Source organism: Papio anubis, chromosome 12, assembly GCF_008728515.1.
Source record: "Papio anubis isolate 15944 chromosome 12, Panubis1.0, whole genome shotgun sequence".
In the NCBI taxonomy this organism is placed as follows: Eukaryota; Metazoa; Chordata; class Mammalia; order Primates; family Cercopithecidae; genus Papio; species Papio anubis.
The window spans coordinates 11,498,228-11,508,668 of record NC_044987.1 but is presented as its reverse complement, the minus strand read 5'-3'; the positions used below and the strand labels follow the sequence as shown (position 1 = coordinate 11,508,668).

Sequence of the window (10,441 nt, the reverse complement as noted above, 5' to 3'; positions counted from 1 at the left end):
AGACGGGGTTTCACCATGTTAGCCAGGATGGTCTCGATCTCCTGACCTCGTGATCCACCCGCCTCGGCCTCCCAAAGTGCTGGGATTACAGGGTTGAGCCACCGCGCCCGGCCTAAAATTTGTGCTTCTAAATATTATTCAGGGCCGAGAGCAGTAGCTCATACTTGTAATCCCAGAACTTTGGGAGGTCGAGGCAGGTGGATCACCTGAGGTCAGGTTGGAGACCACCCTGGCCAACATGGTGAAACCCCATCTCCAGCAAAAATACAAAAAAATTAGCTTGATGTGGTGGCGGGTGTCTGTAATCCCAGCTACTCCGGAGGCTGAGACAGGAGAAGTGCTTGAATCCAGGAGGCGGAGGTTGCAGTGAGCCGAGATCATACCGTTGCACTCTAGCCTGGGCAATAAGAGTGAAACTCCATCTCAATATATATACACACACACACATATATATATAGTTCAGTACCACTTCTCATTTGACCACTTTACCTTATACATTAGGCAGCTAAGTGACAAGCCAACTGATGCAAGTTAATGCAAAGTTGGGACTAGAGCCCAGGTCTTCTGACTTCTGACACCCTGTTGTTTTCAGAAATGGTGTTTCACATCTAATCCACCTACTCCTTCCTTTTTATCAAAACACATTTTTTTTTTTTTTTCCTGGAGGCTCCAGACCTGAAATACTAGAGAATAAATATAAGTTACAGAGCCAGGGATCAAATTTTGTCTCCTGCTCTGTTTAGCATTCAAAACCACTAAGCCACAGAGAAGACTCTGCCCACACTCAGAAAACAGCATGTTAAAGCAGGATTGAATGGAAACCTCTCTTCATAAGAATGCAGATGGTGAGAAAGAGTAAAAATATTCAAGGGAAAAGGAGGTAAAGAAAATTAGTGTTGGGGCTGGAGAACACTGTATGGTATTCATCTTTCAGAAATTTGAAACTCTGGGAACTGTACAGGGGAGTCCAAGGGATGTAACTGCCCGGAGAGGCCTCAAAGCTGGCCCTTTTGTGGACGAAGATCACTTCCCATCATTTTCACTCAGAGTTACCGTGGTCTGGTAGAGCTCCCTGGGAGGTGCTGGGAAATGGCCCCAGGGCCACCAAGGCTTTGCCCTGCTTTCTGGGCAGGGTTTGGCAAAATTAAAAAGGGAGAAAAATTATTTATTGTCCACCCAGTGCAAATTAAGAAAAATGGTAAGGTCTGGATGGTGTTTAAGCAAGTCAGGAGGGAAAAGAAAAATTTTTATCACCTTTCCTTTGACACAAGCTGATGATGCCCTCGCCCAGATGGACAGAAGCCCACCTTCCCTGGCAGGCACCCACTGGGAAATGCATAGTTCCTGCCTCCTGCACATGCCAGGGAATGGACAGCAGGCATTCTGGGAGGGTGAGGGTTGAGCTTTGGAAAAGGGTTGGGGAAAAAAGTAGTTCAGGAGTCAGAAAATAGTTCACAAATCTAAAACTCCATTCAGAGTTGCTTCTAAACACCATCATAGCATACATGTATATGATATTCACACACAGCATGAAAAGTGTGGTAAGTTCTTTGTTTTCCTTCCCCAAATGGAATTCTTTTTTCTTTCTTTTTTTTTTTTTTTTTTTTTTTGAGACAGAGTCTCACTCTGTCGCCTAGGCTGGAGCATGGTGGCACTATCTCAGTTTACTGTAACCTCCACCTCCCAGGTTTGAATGATTCTCCTGCCTCAGCCTCCCAAACAGCTGGGATTACAGGTGTGCACCACCATGCCTGGCTAATTTTTGTATTTTTAGTAGAGACAGGGTTTCACCATGTTGGCCAGGCTGGTCTTGAACTCCTGACCTCAACTCCTGACCTCGCCTTGGGCTCTCAAAGTGCTGGGATTACAGGCGTGAACCACCGTGTCCAGCTGGATTTCAAAAATAATATCTGTCATTCCAAAATAGTACTTAGGTGATCATTTTTCTTTCCCTCCAAATACTATGACTGTTTTGTTTTAGATCTTTTTCTCATCCCTCAAATATAAAGAGCCTAGAAATTTCTCTTGCTCCATCAGTTCCATTGAGAAATATTTCATGGTAACCACAAAGATTAGAAAAAAATACAGAAAAAAAGAAAAATATAGAAAGAATATTTTGAAAAAGAAATATTTTGACTCTTGGAGGGAATTTCTAACTGTTCTTACTTTAATTTTATGTATTTAAGATTAGAAGCAAGACAAAACAAACAAATGAACAATAAGCAAAAATAAGCCCAAAACTAACCTTTTCCAAACTCTTAAATACTGGGTTTCAAAACACAGTGTGGAGGATGGTTACTTGAGTGGGTTTGGGTCACATTCGAGTCCTGACTCTGCCCTTAATCTATCTTTCTTTCTTTTTTCTTTTCTTTTTTTTCGAAATGGAGTTTCGCTCTTGTTGCCCAGGCTGGAGTGCAATGGTGTGATCTCGGTTCACTGCAACCCTCATCTCCCTGGTTTGAGTGATTCTCCTGCCTCATCCTCCCGAGTAGCTGGGATTACAGGTATGCGCCACCATGCCTGGCTAATTTTTGTATTTTTAGTAGAGACGTGGTGTCACCATGTTGGCCAGACTGGTTTCGAACTCCTAACCTCAGGCAATCCACCCGCCTTAGCCTCCCAAAGTGCTGGGATTATAGGCGTGAGCCACTGCAGCTGGCCAAGATCCTTAATTTTTCTAAACCTACTTTTATCATCTATAAAATGAGCATAATAATAGTACCTTTTCACATGCTGTCATAAGGATTAAATATAATCTTGTTTAAAGCACGTTGTATAAAATCTATCTTAGCTATTATAGTAAGAAGTACAAAAGTGAAGGAAAGTAATAATCTTTGCTGGGGTGCATACGTGTAAGAAACCTCTCAGGAAGGAGCAGAACTGAACCAAGTGCTGAGGCAGAACCTCTGCTCCACAAATAGCATTTTTTTTTTCTTTTTAGCAAATTGCAGAAAGATATGATTCCTATCTTCCTGCAGGCTGATTCAGTCCCATGCCAGGGCACACGGCTGGTGAGTGGGCAGCTGCCCTATTAAGGACTCAGCAAAGGAATGATTACTTTGGGGAACTGTCAAATATGGAAAGCTATTCAGAAGGTCCACATGGAGATGTGGCTGTTTCCTAAATCACAGTTTCCCCAATGTTTTCTATTCCTCTGTGCTCTGAGGTGATAACTTTTTCCTTTTTTTATCTTATTTTTGTCTCTCTCATTTTATTTTATTTTATTTTATCTTATTTTTGAGACAGTCTTGCTCTGTTGCCCAGGCTGGAGTGCAGTGGTACAATCTTGGCTCACGGCAACCTTTGCCTCCCGGGTTCAAGTGATTCTTCTGCCTCAGCCTTCTAAGTAGCTTGGATTACAGGCACCTGCCACCACGCCCAGCTAATTTTTGTATTTTTAGTAGAGACGGGGTTTCACTCTGTTGGCCAGAGATGGGGTTTCACTCTGTTGGTGGATCCTGACCTCAAGTGATCCACCCGCCTTGGCGTCCCAAAGTGCTGGGATTACAGGAGTGAGACACTGCGCCTGGCCCTGTTTTTTATTTTTATTTTATTTTATTTTTGAGACAGGGTCTCACTCTGTGGCCCAGGCTGGAGGGCAGTGGTGTGATCTCCGCTCACTGCAGCCTCCACCTCCTGGGCTCAAGCGATTCTCCCACCTCAGCCTCGCAAGTAGGCATGCACCACCATGCCCAGCTAATTTTTGTATTTTTTGGTAGAGGCAGGGTTTCGCCATGTTGGCCAGGCTGGTCTCAAACTACTGACCTCAAGCGATCCGCCTGCCTCAGCCTCCCAAAGGCCGGGATTATAGGGATGTGCCACTGTGCCTGGTTTCTGAGACTATAACTGTCCGCCATGGAATTCTAGAGTTGTTGGGATGACCTGGAGATATGTTAGGGAAAGATGGGAAGTTTGTAATGACATCAGTATAGAATCCACAGGCTCTAATGACTGGAAATGAGGCTGGAAAAGGGTAATGGAGAAATCAGAAGTTCGCATGAACGCAGACTCCTTGATCGGGCTCTAGTCAGGCTCCTCTGGGTCCTGCTTTTGACTAGGCCCAACCTTTGGCTCTGTCTAGGTCTGCTTACTCCAGTTTTATCAAGGATCCTACTGAGTGAGTTTAGTGGGATCCTCCTCTCAGTCTGACCACCGTCAACATCTTCTTACCCTGGCTTCCTTTCAGCAGAAATCTTGTTAAGTCAGTTTAACAGAGTTACCCTACTTCCTAGTGATTTTCCATCCATTGATTCCCCTACCTTGTTTCTTGGCTATAAATCTCCACTTTTCCTTATTGTCCCTGGATTTGAGCCCCATCTCTAGCCCATACTACAAAACCCCATCATAGTAGCCACTACTGTGATGGGGTTCAGAACATCCTACCCCAAAATATGACACCTTGGCATATTGAGTATTTTAGGCCAAAGAAATTTGAGAAAGAGCAGGTGCAGGAAGGACTGTCTAACCTTCCCCACAAGAAGGTCATAAGCCCCTGATATGAGAGGCAACTCCCTATGCCCAGAGGAAGGAGCGTCCTTGTCTGTGAAGACAGGAACACTGAGAGGAATCTGAGTGGCGAGCCTTGCTGTCTCCCCCAGCTTATTACCCTTCGATCATACCCTTTTCCCATGATTTTTTACTCTTCATCAAACCTAGTAAAAACATGTCTAACTATTTTCTGGGGCTTCATTTTCTTATGAAGGCTCTCATGTCACATAAGACTATATTAAATAAATTTGTAGGCAGTGGCTCATGGCTGTAATCCCAGCACTTTGGGAGGCCAAGGTGGGTGGATCACTTGAGGCCAGGAGTTCAAGACCAGCCTGGCAACATGGTGAAACCCCATATCTATTAAAAATACAAAAATTGACCAGGCGTGGTGGTGCACACCTGTAATCCCAGCTATTCAGGAGGCTGAGGCATGAGAATTGCTGGAACCTAGGAAGGGGAGGTTGCAGTGAGCCGAGATCTCACCACTGCACTCCAGCCTGGGCGACAGAGAGACTCTGTCTAAAAAAAAAAAAAAAAAAGTATGCTTTTCTCTTATTAATCTGTCTTTTGTTACAAAGCCCCAGCAAATAATGAAAAAGGGTAGAAGGAAAAGATTTTTTCTCTCTCTTACACTTCCCTTGAATAGTGTATTTCTTACCATCTTTAACAAGTATATGGTTAATTTTTTCTTTCACAATAGCATACTAAGATGATTAAAATTTGTCCCTGGCGCTTAGGCAAAGGGGAGCCATTGGGGTTTTTAAGCAAGGGCATTTCATGTTCAAATTTGCACTCTAGGCTGAGCACGGTGGCTCACACTTGTAATCCCAGCACTTTGGGAGGCGGAGGCAGGGGTGGGGGGGGGTCATGTGAGGTCAGGAGTTCAAGACCAGCCTGACCAACATGGTGAAACCCTATTTCTACTAAAAATACAAAAAAGTAGCCCAGCAAGGTGGCGTATGCCTGTAGTCCCAGCTACTCAGGAGGCTGAGGCACAAGAATCGCTTGAACCCAGGAGGTGGAGGTTACAGTGAGCTGAGATTGTGCCACTGTACTCCAGCCTGCGCAACAGAGTAAGACTCTGTCTCAAAAAAAAAATTGCTCTCTAGCATGTGAGCTTGTCAGTGTGCCAGCGCACTGTCAGGAGAGCGCTTTGCTTCATGGATACCAGCTGTCATAAATCCGAGAGCAGCAATAAACAAATTTACTGGTTTTGAAATTTTTTTTCCTTATTTACTTCAAGAACAACAAAATAGGCCGGGCGTGGTGGCTCATGCCTGTAATCCCAGCACTTTGGAAGGCTGAGGCGGGTGGATCACCTGAGGTCAGGAGTTTGAGACCAGCCTGGCCAATATGGTGAAAACCCATCTCTACTAAAAATACAAAAAATTAGCCAGGCGTGGTGGCGGGCCTCTGTAATCCCAGCTACTTGGGAGGCTGAGGCAAGAGAGTGGCTTGAACCCGGGAGGCAGAGGTTGCAGTGAGCCGAGATCGTGCCATTGCACTCCAGCGTGGGTGATAGAACAAGACTCTGTCCCTCACCGCCCCCCAAAAAAGAACAACAAAATACCTGAGAAAATTGTCAAATATCTTTGCAGTGTTTGTGCTGTTCTCAAAAGTTAAAAAAAGAAGGTGGGGGAAAGGGACTCTGATTTATAGACCCTATATACCATATGTATATGTATATATGTCCAAAGCTAAGGACTGACAATGTCCCAAGAGGGAACAGTAAAAAACAAAGTCCTGAATGAGGTGTCTGTCATAGATATTTCAGGAGTCCAGGCTAGGAATTGGGTTGATTAAGGTAAGATGATTGCCTGCAGGTTTGTATTTCCACTGTAGTATTTCTATTTTTTTTTCACAATGAAGAACATTTTATTTACATAAAAAGAGAATAATATTTTAGTAGGCAATAAATCCAACATATTTCTTTTCTCTCTCTGTCTACAATGGTGATATTTTATAGGCTAATTTCTAAACAGATGCAAATTTTTACAAAGTGATGAAAGCCATGTTTTGCTCAGGAACACTACTGTTGCAGATACTAGTTTGCCTAGCTTTAGATGGCAAAATGCTAAATTGTGAATTCAGTATTTTCCAGCTGGTTGTTCTCCTTGCCCTAGAGACTCTGGCAGCATGTACTTTTGAGAGACTCCTTATTGCTGCCACTTCTCTTCTCGTAGTTGAATCTACTATGTGAGAATATTCATGTCCTTAAGATGCAAGTCTGAGCAAAAAGTCTCCCACAAATCCACCGGATATCGCAATGTGCTGCTTGATAAATTTGTTGCTTCTTCAATTAAATTGTTGATTTCAGGTGCTGCTTTGTTCGCTCGTTTCTTAATCTGCCTTTTTGCTTTGTTTACAGCTTTTTCAACTCTCTTCCAGTCAATCTGCACATAGCCACAATGACTAGCAATCTGACGGAGAAGAACACCACCACCTACTGCAGTTGCTGCAAGTTTTCCAACTTTGTGGAACAAAAATCCTGCACATCAGCCAGGAACGCCACCCATTACAATCTGGGTAGCTACTGAGTATTTTTCCACCATAGGTCCGGAACTGTGGCCAAACACTGTATTCCACCACTGGTGTCTTCGTGCATACTCAGTTAAATCCAGCACTTCGTAAGAGTCATCATCACTTTCATATTCTTGGGGAGCGGGGTTCAGGTCGCCATGATACCGCCGGGGGGCCAGTTCTGGGGTGGTCCCCCCCACCCCGCCCTCCTCTCCCTGGCGCTTTAAGGTCCGCTCTAGGCCAAGATGGAAGTCTGTGGTCTCTCCGGTGTAATATTTCATGGCTGGAACCTGGGTTATTACAAGTTTTTTTTTTTTTTTTTTTTTTTTTGAGACTGAGTCTGGCTCTGTCGCCCTGGCTGGGGTGCAGTGGCGCGATCTCGGCTCACTGTAACCTCCGCCTCCCAGGTTCAAGCGATTCTCCTGCCTCAACCTCCCAAGTAGCTGGGACTACAGGCACATGCCACCAGGCCTGGCTAGTTTTTGTATTTTCAGTAGAGACGGGGGTTTTACCATGTTGGCCAGGTTGGTCTCGAACTCCTGAGCTCACAGAATCCGCCTGCCTCGGCCTCCCAAGTGCTGAGATTGCAGGTGTGAGCCACGACGCCCTGTCACCTTTAACTTGCTGAAAGTATAACTTTAATAACTTACCATAAATGGAATCTTACTTATGGGGCTGGCTAATGGCATTTGGTTTTAGATGTGACAGGCGGCCAACATAGGCAAACAAGGTTTGTCCTCATTCCAAACTGGGAATGTAAACCTCCCATGTCCAGTTTCTCTAGCCCCATATGTTTCCATTCAACCCTTCTCCTCTAGGAAACCAAATTAACCTTCCACAATGGAAGGAATGCTGACTTTTCCTTGCAGATCTTTCTCTTTCTTTCTTTCTTTATTTTTTATTTTATTTTATTTTTTTTGAGACAGAGTCTTGCTCTGTGGCCCAGGCCAGAGTGCAGTGGCGCAATCTCAGCTCACTGCAAGCTCCGCCTCCCGAGTTCACGCCATTCTCCTGCCTCAGCCTCCAGAGTAGCTGGGACTACAGGCGCCCGCCGCCACGGCCGGCTAATTTTTTTGGTATTTTTAGTAGAGACGGGGTAGACCTTTCTTAAAGCTCAAAAGTGGTATCAAATTCAGAGGACTCCCATTTAGAAGGAGAAAGGGGGAGATGCGGAAGGGAAAGAGGAGCAAAGGCTGGTGGAGCCGGCAGGGTCCCAGAGGGGAGATGGCCATCTCCTAAGAATAAACAGTTTCACCAGAGGCCGAGCTTGGACCATCTGCTTGCTGTTTGCTTTGGACGGCACTGGCCAAGAGGTCTCAGGGTTAGGCTGTCCCCGGAGATAAGAACTCCCCCAAGCAGGCTGCAGGCTGCCTGCAGCCTGTCGCCTGGGGCTGCCCTGAGATTTCCGGAATTTTATAGAAAGGGGAAGGCTGAGCCTAAAACCTCTCTCGAAGGCGAAGGCGGCCACCCTGGCTGGGCCCAGCTCCTCGCAAACAAAGAAGTCAGTTGGGCGCCCCGAAGCTGCTGGGCTTCTGAGTGGCGGAAGGCGCCAGGCTCGGTGATTGAAACCACATGTGCTGGAGGTTTCAAGAGCAGCGACCCAGACACCAGGGGACTGGCTGCGGCTGCTTTTTAGGTCTCCTTTGTCCTTGGGGTTTCCAAAGTCAGATCCTCTAAGAGCCCTAGACCATCAGTATCCCAGCAGAAAGAGTAGTAATTTTATTTTATTTTTTTAATTTGATGAAAGAGCATTTCTTCCCTCCCTCCCCCAAACCATAAAATGATCAGAAATCCCCAGGGCCCGGGGCTGCCTCCCGGTGGCTTGCTAAGCAGGGGCTGAAGCTCTGTCCTGGGCTTCTCCAGCTCTGTCCCTGATTCCCTCGGATGCGGCAGCAAGGAGGGATGAAGTTTATTTGTGAGGGGTGAGGCAAATTCATTAAACTAGTATAAGGTACACATGGATTCTTTTTAAATTTAAAACTTTAAAAAGTTACAGGACTAAGACATAAATATGTTCTCATTATAAAACACATGGAAACACTGCAAGGCCTTCCTTGACCTATTCCAATCAAGCCTCCTCCCCCCCCAAGTAATTCCTGTTATGAATTTTATGAAGATCCTTCTGGATCTTTCTCTCATGCTTATGTGTATGTGTGTGTACATATAGAAATATGAAACTTTATCTTACATTTAGCAACAACAGTATTTATGGTATGTATTGTTTGCAATTTATTGCACTTTTCTGGAGTTTTTAAATTTTTTTCCTGCTGGTTTTGGAGATCTACTTTCTGATAGCAGCATATCAGCAATTTTGATAGAGTCCAAATCTGGTAACATCCTCCCTGCTCCCACCTGCCCCCCACCCCCCGTCCCCCACCCTGCCACCATTTGATGTGGCCTGGAGCTAAGAATAATTCTTATTTATTTATTTATTTATTTGAGATGAAGTCTTGCTCTGTCACCCAAGCTGGAGCGCAATGGCACGATCTCGGCTCACTGCAACCTCTGCCTCCCGAGTTCAAGTAATTTTCCTATCTCAGCCTCCTCGGTAGCTGGTATTACAGGCTTGCACCACCACACCCGGCTAATGTTTTGTATTTTTAGTAGAGATGGGGTTTCACTATGTTGGCTAGGCTGGTCTCAAACTCCTGACCTCAGGTGATCCACCCGCCATGGCCTCCCAAAGTTTTGATATTACAGGCGTGAGCCACTGCGCCCAGACTCTTCTAACATTTTAATTTTTTTATTTTATTTTATTTATTTATTTATTTTTGAGATGGAGTCTCGCTCTGTCGCCCAGGCTGGAGTGCAGTGGTGCTATCTCGGCTCACTGCAAGCTCCGCCTCCTGGGTTCATGCCATTCCCCCGCCTCAGCCTCCCTAGAAGCTGGGACTACAGGCGCCTGCCACCACGCCCGGCTAATTTTTTTGCATTTTTAGTAGAGACGGGGTTTCACCGTGTTAGCCAGGATGGTCTCGATCCCCTGACCTCGTGATCCGCTCGTCTCGGCCTCCCAAAGTACTGGGATTACAGGCCTGAGCCACCACGCCCAGCCTTCTTCTAACATTTTTAAATGGGTGAAAGAAAATTAAAAGAAAAGGTAACGTTTTCTGACACATACATTGTATAACATTTAAATTCCGTGTCTATAAATAAATTCTGCTGGAACACAGCTACACCCATTCATTTATGTATGGTGTATGGCAGCTTTCACACTACAGCAGCAGCGTTGAGTATTTGTGACTGAAATCCTCTGGCTTATAAAGCCTAAAATATTTACTCTCTGGTCCTTTGCAGAAAAGTTTTACAAACCTCTGAGCTGCAGAATAGTTTTCAACTCAATAGGAATCTCAGGAGGTTCCTACTGAGTTGAAAACTATTCTGCAGCTCAGAGGTTTGTATGAGAGATGTTCAAAAAGTTATTGGACTG

At 45.1% G+C, this 10,441-nt stretch overlaps 1 pseudogene; it reads right to left on the bottom strand.

Annotated features, from left to right (window-relative positions):
- Positions 1-5,980: 5,980 nt before the first annotated feature.
- LOC103877969 lies at positions 5,981-7,331 on the bottom strand (annotated as a pseudogene).
- Between the last annotated feature and the right edge of the window lie 3,110 nt (positions 7,332-10,441).